At 51.8% G+C, this 11,665-nt stretch overlaps 1 long non-coding RNA gene across 1 annotated transcript; it reads right to left on the bottom strand.

The window, feature by feature from the left end:
• Positions 1–4,082: 4,082 nt before the first annotated feature.
• Positions 4,083–5,143, bottom strand: LOC134740124 (uncharacterized). Its single transcript, XR_010127364.1, has 2 exons — positions 5,007–5,143; positions 4,083–4,628 (listed from the first exon to the last, which is right to left on the bottom strand). It is a non-coding gene; the product is annotated as an uncharacterized LOC134740124 (long non-coding RNA).
• Positions 5,144–11,665: the final 6,522 nt, after the last annotated feature.

Here is an 11,665-nt window from a genome sequence, read left to right as displayed (position 1 = left end):
GTAACTTAGTAGGGAAAGATGGGGCACTGATGGAACTGTCTTACACAGGCCAAAACGTCTTGCCTGCCCAGATCTAAAATACACATGAGAGGCCTTCAAAGCATCCTTGCCAGCAAAAGGATAATGGGGCAGGGTCTCCCACTCTGACATTACTCAAGGTATGGCTCAGCCAGGTGCCTAACAGAACATGTATCACTGCAGGAGCCACAGTGGTTGCTTCCAGGAAGGCAACCTGGAGGCAGTCACCTAGGGCTATGGGCAGTCAACTGGGATCATGCTGCTAAGCTCTTATTCTGCTCATCAGGATCCCCACTGCCCGCCTCAGACCAGCCCTTGGTCAGCCTTCTCTCTCGGTGCCCAGTCAGCTTGGGCGGCTTCACCTCAAAATCATCCGCTTTACATGGCTTTGACCCTTTATTGGCTCAATCCCAGAGCCACCTGTTCTCTGAAGTCTTCTGGACCTTCAACCCCACCCACTTGTAGGCTGGTAACAGCAATTACGTCTTAAGTAGAATTTTTCCTCGCAGTGGTGGTCTGTAGCCAGTGCCAAGCAGACCATCTCTGCCTGCCAATTGGGAGATTCTTGAGGACAGGGTATGTTAACCCAGCATGGGAGCTATCTCCATCACTCTGTGATGGCCACTAGTGAGATTAAGCTACCTATGGTGGGCCCTCAAATATTTTCAAACTGAGTTCCCCTCTCACACACTCCCAAACACACACACATACATACACTCACAGGGCTCAACTCGGGGGTCCTCTGTTTATTTTAATTGTCATCCCTACAGCTCAGATCCACTTGAAATGTAAATAAGAAATGGTCTTAAGGTTCTGAGCACATATTGGTGTCAGTTATTTATCAGAGTAGCTGAGGATTTGGAAATCAGATTCCTCGTGAGAAAGGGGACAGACAGAGAAACCTCACAGGTCCTTGGAAGAGAGCAGAACTCCAGAGTTCAGAGGAAAAACCTCAGCTTGGGAGAAAAAGCTATTGGCTTAATTTGAAGGGCTCCTGTCAAACTGCAGACTAGCCTTAGGAAATGCGGCTAGAAGGGAGAGACAGCCTTGCCATCAAAGTCCCCACCCCTCAAAGGATGAACCTTGGCAGCGATGCTGCAAAGTCCCTCTCGACTTCTGGGCTTAGAGGAGTTCCAGTTCTGGGAGTGAGTTTGGTCTTGTTTTGGTGCCCAGGTGGCTGCAGCCTCCTCCCCTGGCAGAGACCACAGGCCTAGCTCTTTCCCACCCCACCCAAACCCCACCCCCTCCCACCTGCCCCCAGCAAAGGCTGGCCAGGAGGGCCTGGGCTGCCAGAGTAAAGGAAGCTTTTAGGGATGGAGGGGACGAAGCCAGTCCCTGGGACGCCCTGGACCAGGCCCCAAACCACCGCTTCCTGTGGGATCCAGAAAGGAAAGGGAAGAGGGTGAAATGCAAGAAGACCTACCCTCTTTATTTTTGCCTTTTCCCCATTTTGGACTTCTCAGTGGAATGTTGGCAGCCTCTTTTCTTGGGCTACTTTTTCTCTCCCTTGATGGCAAATCCAGTCTCACTGGCCGTCTTGCTCTGTGCAAATGCTGCATTAAAACTCTTGTTGAGATGAGGTGGTGTTGCCCAGGTTTCCTTGGTGCAGGTGTTGCCCAGGCGTTTGCTCTGTGCTGCTCCTGGATCTCCCTCCTGTCCTCCCTAGTAACTCTCAACCATGTCTGCCGCACTGGGGGAGCTTCCTTCAGTGCTACAGATGCTTTTTTTCACCCAGCCAACTGACTGCGGCAGACTCTTGTATCATCCAGAGACCACCATTTGCCTTCTTTCCATCTATTTTTCCTGATTTTTTTAACCTATGGCTGGAAGCCCAGCTATCACCTATTTCCTGAGGAAGACTGTGGGGAGGGAGGTGAGCAAGCGGAAGCATTAGATGCTCAAAGGAAAGATATGTGCAAGGAGGAGCCACTGAGTCCCTCACCTGGGCCTTGGGCCCTGGGAGGCCCCTGAGGGCTCTAACACTAGCTGCTCCTGTTTTGCTCCCAGTTTCCCACAGCACCCCCTGTGGGCTCTATCTAGGGCTGGAGATGCCGGTGGACAAGTGTACTAGCAGCCTCTGTAGTCCTGAGGAATGTGGATTGCAGCCGTTTAGAATCGAGAGAGGCTAATGAAAGCTAGGGAAACATGAGAGGGAATGGAAGGAGAAGACAGAATTTAAGAAAAAAAGAAGACAGGAATGGAAAAAAGAAAGGGAATGGAAAAAGGAAACAAAGGGAAAGAAAAATAGAAGAGAAGTGGTCAGCACTGCTTCTCAGTTACTGAGACCTTGGCTGCACCTCTGTCTGGGGCATGTATCAATGCCCCTCACTCTGGCCTGTTTTCCCCAAGCAGCTTGAGACTATCAGAATTTGAGGTACTGGCAGAGGACTAGGGGTCCTAGAACGTGTCTTCTGAGCAAGCCAATCACGTCAGGTATAGTAGATCCAGGGTGACCCACTGCCTGGGGCTTGAAGGCCTCAGCAAAGGGTTCCTAGCACAAAGCAGCAGGGGGCACGGTGTGAGGGTCAAGGGCCTGGAGGAATCAGCTGTGCAGATCGAAGGCCAGGTAGGGGTGGGTCTCCTGAACTCCTTTCTCAAACACTGATGTGTTGGGTACAGCATGCTCTGGGCAGCCAGAGAGCAAAGACAAGAGATCTCAGAGTGCAGAAAGAAAACGTGGTTATTGGGAGAAAGGGCTAAGAGACTGAGGGCCCTAGGGAGTGGAAGACCCAGAAGCAGGACCCAGAGCAGTGGGAGTTTGGCCAGGTTGACTCGGGCAGAGGACGGAGGGACCTTGGGTTTAGCATGAGGGTGGGAGAAATTAGTGGGAAGCCGTGGTGTTTGTCTCTTTAAGTAGTTAATATTTTCCCAAATGTTAATCCAATTTGAGGTTATTAGGCAAAGTGCCGAGAAAGGTTGCACATCAGAGTTATTCCAGTGAATCTCCGCGCTCTGGATGTGGCGAAAGATATATATATTGGCCCTCCACCCACTGAGTCCGCAGCTGCCCCCACCCCTCCACTATTAGAGAAGAGGGTGAACGGCTTTGAGTTTTCCTCTCCAAGGCAGGAGGTGGTTTTCTCTCTGAGAGCCTCCTCCCCTCTCTTTAATTTACTTCCACGGACTGGAGCTTCAGCCTTGACTTTTCCTCCTGCACTCCCCAAGCCCCCACCATCGCGCGCAGCATCTCTTCGTCAAAGACAAATAAAGCCTAGCTCCCTGCCTGGGTTGACCTGTTCTCCGGTGGAGGGGAATAAAGAGAGAGAGAGAGAGAATGAGAACGAACGAGAACCCTGGCGAAGAGGAATGCGCTGCAAACCCGGGTGAACAGATGTGCATGGTGCCCTCACCCAGCCCCGGCATGGCCTAGACAGCCACTGCTCAGCTCTGCACCCGTGAAATTACATTATGTTCTCCCCGGCCCAATCATCGTTTTACAGGAAAAAAAATTAAATAAATATAAATAGCTGCTTTGTAAGATCAAAGTGCCGACTTCTGGTGCATCTGGAGGAGTGGGGAGATGGGGAGGAAAGAGAGGGGGAGAGTGGCGCAGTCGTGGTTGCCCAACTTCAAAGGGTTCTCAACAGTGCATTTTGCCATTGTATTTTAACTTCTCTTCCCCACCAGTTTTGCAGGGTGCGCAGCGGGGAAGCGTGTAGCTTCAGAGTTCAGAGCTTGTGGAGAAACCTTGCTTTGACCATCTCTGAGCGCCCCCACGGGACTCAGAACCCTGAGGCTCTTCTAGAGACACCAACTTGCCCAGCGCGCGGTGGTGGGGGGGCGGGGGGGCGAGGGGGAGGCGTGGTGAGGAAGAGAGTGGGGTGGGGGCTGATCTGGATCTGTAGAGTCACCAAAGACACCAATAAACCGCGAAGACGCCACCAAGTAGCCATACTCCTACTCAAGCTCAAAGCTAGAAGGCTAGATGAAGGCTCCTTGTCAATTTTCCCTGCGCTCAGGCTACCTGTTCCACCGGAAGGACTGGGGAGATTCAGATTATTTGGGAGACCTGGATCAGTATTAGGTTTTCAGAGGTTAGCGGGATACAGAGGTTAGCGGGGTTCTTGATGGTGGAATTGTTTATTTGTGACCCTGCCACCTGGGCGACTACGTAGGCATGGTACAGGAGGCAGGAGTTCCCTCTGTCCCCATTGAGCTTTCCTTAATCGAAGAGCTGGTAGATGCCGGCCAAGCAAAGTGCTCGAAAGAGTAGCTGGGACGCCCACGCCGGAAGCCTGGAGAGGCAAGTTGCGAGTTCGCAGGGCTTGGGAGTTTTTTGCGGCGGAAGAAGCTGAATCTAGGGGCTGAGTCCCCGGGAAGGGATGGCCGCCTCTTAGCTTTCGCCAGGAGATTATCCTGGAGCCCAGCGGCCGAGATTGAGAGCTCTTTCTGCGGAACCTGCCTCCGGAGTAAAATGAGCAAAGGGACCGCCACGTCCTCACCGAGCTCCCAGCGACCTTTGGGGCGGGCCGGGGACAAGCCGGAGGACTAGGCTTCTCCCAGAGCGCGGCTGTCTTTCCAGGAAAGACCCAAGTGCGCGATGTCGGCCCTCCTGCTCTTCATCTGAATTGTCCTTATGTGGCCATTTCTGTTACAAATTTCAGATTTTTCTACTAAAAAAGGATGGGTTAAAACAGCTGAGAGCGCGCCTGCTCTTTCCCGCCCTGGGTTCTACATCTCTCCAGCCGCCCACCAGACTGCATCTCCAATCTGGGAGCTATCCCCACCTTGGGAGGGTGGGGCAACAATGTTATTCTCGTTTCCAGATAAGGAAACCAACGTCCCTAAAACTTGACGTTAAATGGTCCCAGGTTCCTGAGCCTCAAAGCTAGGACTATTACCTAGGTCACCTAAAAATTTTTGTTCTTTCCACTCCCCCAAGGGTGATTCTGTTAGCCTCGCAGGCCCTTCTCTCACCCGTCATTTGAAGTCATCGACCCCGAGGCAGCCCCAACAGTTCTGTGCGGGCCTGCGCGCACCGCCCTCACCGTGCGCGCCAGGCATCTCACCTCAGCCAGGCAGGTGCAGAGGTGACGGGCGCGGCAGCCGCGGTTCGTCCGGCCGAGGGGCAGGAGTAGGCTGGCCGCCGCCTTCTGCTGCCCGCAGGCTGAGGGGGCAGGGGAGGGGGAACAGGGCTGGGAAACTGCCGTCAGCGGGTCCCGGCCCCGCCTCCCGAACGCAATGTCCAGGAAACCTCAGAACTTTCTATTGTCTGAGAAGCTTCACTGAACAAATTGTCCCTAAAACTATAGAGCTGCGAAGAGCGGATCAGGGCAGGTTCTAGTGTGGCCCTGTGCCCCGGAGCCTGCCTGCCATAAAGTGTGACCGGAAGCCCCCCCCCGCCCTCCCCCACTATCAGGACCACGCAGGAGAGAAGAGCGCGGCGCCTTAGTGCCGCCCTGCGCCGTGGTCGGGAAGCCGAGCAAGCGGTGTCGACGCCCCAGGAGCAGGGGGATCCAGGCCTAAACTCATGGGTTCCGAATGGGCAAGGGAGCAGAATCAAGCATCGGTGGGCGCTTGTAGAAAGCGCATCTGTCTTGGAACACCCTTACCAGGGTACCCAACCCCAGCGCAGGCCTTGCAAGGAGAGATTGAATTTGTCAGGATTCCCCACTCTAGAAGGTGGCTTGTGGTGAAGCTTCACCCTTCCTGGTCTGCACAGAAGTCAGTCAGTCTCTCTCTCTCTCTCTCTCTCTCACACACACACACACACACACACACACACACACATAGAGCACCCTTAACCTCACCCCGCGCGCTTGTGGGGAGATTCCCGAGAGGGTCAGGGAATCTCTTATTTTTCTCACCACCTTGGGTGAGAAACCGGCTACCTCCTCTCAGGAAACACCCGCATGTGGGTGTGGACCAGTGGACTCACTGGAACATTGACTCACGACCTAACCTTGCACAAGTCTCTTAATTGCAGAGACCACATTCCTATTTTGTCCAACTGGGGTGATTGGGGCAGCCTAAAGTTTCCTGGGAATGGTCCACTATGTGCTTGGGTGCCCACTTAGAGTACATCTGACACGTGTGCACAACTATATTTGAATCCGACCACCTGGCCACGCTAACACCAGTGCACAGACCTACACTGTCTTTCTGTCCCTCCAGCTACTTTCCCTGCTTGCTGTTTCTGCAAGTTAATCACTATTTGGGGTGATTAACGACCCCAAATAGTGTAAGGAATTCGACTTCTCAAGCTCAGCATTTTCAATTCCTTAATTTGTCCCTGGGTGACCGTTAGCAATTGTGGCTGTAGATCACATGGGGCAGACCAGGTAGAATGAGCAGCTGATTCAACACTGTTGAGTTGGGGTTTGGTTTTGTTTTTTTAAAGGCGACTCAGAAAGTAGCCCCTGGAGAACTTCAAGAAGGCAGCAGTCTGCAGGCTGTGGAGGTCCCTGCACTAAGATGCCTTTGGGCTGTCACCACTCTCGTTCTTTATAAATATTAAAGTGCTAGCAACTAGCAAAGCCCTTCTGGGCCATAGCCTCTGATGTGGGTGGGGCAGGCAGGTGAGAAAACTGAGGCTCAAAGGTTTCCTGCTTCAAATCAGAGGTCTCAGTGGGAGAGCTGCATTCTAGGTTTCCTGTTTCCAGTGTGGATCCTGGGGTATATTTTCCTGGGAGCCAACAAGGAGTGTACTGGGAAAAGAAGAAAGTACTCACAGCAGAACTGCTCCAGAGGCAACCATAGTTTGACTTTTTTGTAGTTGTTTGGCTTAGAAACAAGTTAGTCCTCTCCATCGCCCCATCTCTCCCCTACACATGCTGAGTCCTGATCATTGTTCTATCTCATTTAAAAAAGGAACATTGTCCCTCCTGATGGGCTGGATATGAGACCTGAAACATTCCAGGTTGCCTCAACAGCTGCTACTAGTTTTTGTTTTTGTTTTTCACAGTGGGGCTTTAAGTGGAACTTTTAAAATACTTTTCTGTCCCCATCACCCTCCTGATTAAGCAGACAGTGGCTCTGGGGCCAAAGCCTTTAGAGATGACTCCCTTCATGGACTTCTGGTACTCCCAAAGTATAAGGAGGAGTATAAGAGGAGAGGCGGAGGAAAGGAAAAGGAGACAGAGGAGAAGGAGAAAGGGAAGAGTCTTTATTTGTTCTGTTTGCCTGGGTTTTCCGGATTCAGGAGACTGATTCTGCTCTGATGGGGGGAAATTAGCTCCTTCTCTCCCCTGCAGCAACTGGGGCACTGCTAGCTGCTCCTTCCAAGCTTGCTATCCCTTAGAAAGGGTCAAAAAGGGTCTGGGCCTGGCACGGTGGCTCACGCCTATAATCCTAGCACTTTGAGAGGTTGAGGCGGGAGGATCACCTGCGGTCAGGAGTTCGAGAACGGCCTGGCCAACATGGCGAAATGCCATCTCTACTAAAAATACAAAAATTAGCTAAGCGTGGTGGCAGGAGCCTGTAATCCTAGCTACTTGGGAGGCTAAGGCATGAGAATCGCTTGAACCCAGGAGGCGGAGGTTGCAGTGAGCCAAGACTGCGCCATTGCACTCCAGCCTGGGAAACAAGAGCAAAACTTCTTCTCAAAAAAAAAGAAAAAAAAAGGTGGGGCGGGGGCGGTGCGGTTGTGTGGTCTGGGCAAGGTGGAAAGAAGAGGGTATCAGCATCCTCTAGGTGGCAGCAGGCCTGGCTAGGGTCTAGAAGAAGACCCTTTAACTCTCTCAGTGGGATGAAGACCTGGGGTCTTCTGGGTGGCGAGAGTGAGACCCACTAAGCTCCAAAGTCCTGGCACTGAGCTCTTCTCTCCGAGGTGCCAGGTTTGTAGTTTCTGAAGTCACACTATTGTGATTAAATGCATGATTTTGCAAAACACACAGACTATGAGACTAGTCTTAGCTAGAGTGAGAACAGTGACTTCTGTCCTTTCTGGAGCTTGCAATCCTATCCCAAATTAAGACTCTAAGCTTTTCTGAGAAGTTCAGCCACTCTGTGAAAATGCTGACTGAGGCTGAGGTGGGCTAACAGGAGCGACCTGCCTGTCTGCAGGCCTGTGAAACCCAATCAGTATACCTCCTAGAGAGAGTTGCAAAGGAATGTACGGGTGTGCAGGATGAAATCAGCCCAAGAACCTTTATAGAAACATGAGTGTGATCTGTGAGGAAAGCAAGGATGTAACTGAAGCAATGCATTTGCTTTTACTGGCTGACTGACAGGCTTTGGTGGGGGTTGGATAATTTTACCAACTGGTTGCAAAGACCTAAGGCCGTGGCAGAGACATGGGGGAGGGGGCTACTCAGGAGAACTAGAAGACAAAAAGGAACAAATAAAAAAATCTTCCTATATTCCATGCACACAATTCTTTGTCACATATGTATTACATATGCACATACAAACATTTAGTTTAAAAAGAAAACCCTTGCCTTGAACAAAATAGATATGCACATAAGTTCATGCATTCCCTCAGCAAATAATCATTGAATGTCTACCATGAACAGGGCATTTTGCTAGGCTCTCCTTTGTAAATATGTGTATGAGTGTGTCTGTGTGTGTGTGTGTGTGTGTGTGTGTGTGTGTCGTGTCTGAGTACACATTCAACCAGCAAACTCCAATTTGGCTTCATAGCGGGTTTGTGACACAACTCAGAACTCTGAGTGATGGGACTCAGACTTCAGGATACACACACACTTTGGGTCAATGCCAGAGGTGGTAACAAGTCTGCTGGTGCCCTAGGAGTTCACACTTTTCCTCTTGTGCAGTTGTGGAAGTGGAGGGGGAATAGCCTTGAGCTCCAACTTCCAGCCTACTACCTTTGGGGATAATGCTGAGAAGCAAAATATGTTAAATCCTTTTAAAATAATGCTTTCCATTCCTAAAGTCTGTTCCTCTTCCAGAATCGTTCTAAGGAGGTTGGAAATAACCGGGCAACCAATGGATTTCTTTTCAATGACTATGGCATTGAAGAGACTGACTTAGGGCAATTTCCATAAGTGTACACTTCAACAGTATATACACACACAGGCACATGTATACACAAATATACACATGACTATACAAATTTACTTACATAGAATGTAATCATACCTAGAAAAAAGGTAGGATGGAGTGGGGAGGGTGGATTTAGTTTTCCTTACTTTTGAAATTCAGTAACTCCACAAGTGGACTCAAAATATCACTTAGTTTTAAAAATTTTATTTGACAAAAATGATATATATTTACCATGTATATGTTGTTTTGAAATATGTATACGTTGTAGAATGGCTAAATTGAGCTAATTATCATGCATTACCTCACATACTTTTTTTGGTGTGTGTGGTGAGAACATCTAAACTCTATTAGCAATTTTCATGAAAACAATACATTCTTGAAAATTGCTAACAATAGTCACCATGTGATACAATAGGTCTCTTGAACTTATTCTTCCTAACTGACCAGACACTTAGCTTTTTAACAGTCATTTTCATGTGCCCTTACCAACTTATCTGCTATATCTGTGTAACCAGGCCAGCAGACACTACCCCAGCCTTGTAGCAGCAAATGACCCAGTTGCCTGTGGCTTCATGGAATAGTCGGTAAAATCCAATCCATACTTCACGGTATGAAATGCTCAGACTCTCTCCCTAGAGGAGCTAGTGGAAGACGCTCAGCAGCCTTAGCATAGGAATCTGTAGGTACAAGCACATTCCTGGACGACGACTTTGAATCCAGGCCAAGCAAAGAGAGGTACACCAATATTGGGATTCTGTATTTTTGGGGTCTAATTGGTGAGTATAGAACAAAGCAGTGGAGAGGAAGGCAAAACAATCTAAGTAATAGAAAATCCAGCCATAGACCGCAGTGGAAATTAATGGCACGAGAAGCCTTGGGGGCAAAGCTAAGGAGTCGCAGTTGAATGCCACCCGAACTCATCCAGATGCCGCTGCGTTCAAGCTCTCCCAGCACCCGCGGCCGAAGTAAATAACAATTCTCTTAATGCGAAGGCAGCGAGGAGAGGGCACTGCGAACTGCAGACTTTTCTTCTAAGGATGAAGAGGACATTATAAAACTGCACACGACCTCCCTAATGGCCCATTCGTCCTAGCTCTGTCTAGTGAAGTAGAGAGCAGAAAAAAACATCTAGCTCTATCAAGTTGAAAACATTTTCACTTTCACCTTAAACTGGTGAAGCAAACGGGTTTTCCCTTTCCCAACATCGCTCTCGTTTTTCCATTTAGTCTTTGGGAATGTAGCCTCAATCTTAACCGCGTATGATCGTTTCCACTGCACCTGTGCGGGAGAGAGAGGCGCATACCCCCGTGGCGTCGGATCTCTAAATTATCTAACCTGGCGGCTGCGCACGACTCAGGGAAAGCCCTGGCCGCGAGCTTTTTCACCCAGGCTTGAGCTCAGCAGCCGGGCCCGCAGCGTTGCCGCCAGTGGGGAGGCAGGGAGGCTGTCGGCGCGCCGGAGCCAGGCGGGAAAGGGACTACAGCCGCCCGCCGTTGTAGCGCAGGAAGCGGGCGGTGCCAACACACACTTCGCAGCTCTGCACGTTCTTCGTGTCTTGGAGGAGAGTAGAGCCTCCGTGTGAAGCTCCGTCCGCACCTGACGAAGAGGAGAGCGTCTTGCGCCACTCCAGCGACTCTGCGATGTTAAGACGCAGACCCGCTGCTGCGCCTGCCTTTGTCGGGGCGGGCAGGCAGCCGCCGCTCGGAGCAAGGTGGGGCTGCGGGGAGGGAGAGCCGCGGGGCAGATCCCTGGACGGGGTCCTCTAGAAAGCCCGCTCTGCGCCCAAACGCGCCGCTCGGTCCGTGGGCCACTTCGGACCCGACGCTGCCGGTGAATTCACGCGCTCCGGGACGCGCGGGGACCTTTGACGAGGTTTTTGAACTGGGGGTCGTCCCCTGTAACCTGGCCGCGCTACATGCCCAGGTGAGCCGGCCTCGCGGGTGGGTTCGGCAGCCGGCGATGGGGCAAAAAGGCAACCTCGCCTTATTTCTAGGGGCTTGGAGATGGAGAGCGGCTGAGTGTCCCCGTTCACCCCAACCCGGGTATTGCCCTCTTTTCCGTCTTCCGGAAGGGGAAAACCATGCTGTTTTGAATTTCAACATATTTAGATTCTGAAAATCGGCGGCCCTTCCCTTCTTTCCTAGGAAGGCCTGCCCCGTAGGCACAACCTCCGGAGAAACGGGCGGCGCGTGAGTTCCCTGGAGCCGCCGCCTGGGCATCCAGGCTCCTGTCGCACGGCTGATGCGGCGCCCACTGGGCGTGGGGACTGGGCCCGAGGCTCCTGGGACCAGGTCGTGGTTAACGCCGAGGCCAAGCCCTTCGAAGAACTCTGAGTTCTCTGCCTGACGTTTAGTCCCTCAGGAAGCGTCCCTTCCCGACTTTTGAGGGTGTCTTGTTCTTTGACGGGGTGGCCCTGTGGGGGGGAAGGAGAAGTGTTCCTCCACTGCTGTTCTGTGGAGCGGGACCTGGCTTTGTTCGGCCTCCCTGCTCTCGGGTTGTGCCTGTACTCCGGGTCACACGCCTGACTGCTGGCCCTGTAGACTGCTCGGGCGCCGCGCAGGCAGGCACACGCGACAAGGCGAAGCCCCGACGCCTCGCGGGCGCTTGGGCCCAGCACACCAGCGCACAGCCCGGGAAACCGGAAAGGCCACTGTCTGCTTCCCTTTCGCAGATTCTATCCGCTGGCACGCGAAGGTCACACGGG

The sequence above is a fragment of the Pongo pygmaeus genome, chromosome 1 (genome assembly GCF_028885625.2).
Source record: "Pongo pygmaeus isolate AG05252 chromosome 1, NHGRI_mPonPyg2-v2.0_pri, whole genome shotgun sequence".
Lineage (NCBI taxonomy): Eukaryota > Metazoa > Chordata > Mammalia > Primates > Hominidae > Pongo > Pongo pygmaeus.
Note: the sequence above shows the minus strand (reverse complement) of the source record. Positions and strands in the feature narration are given on the sequence as shown.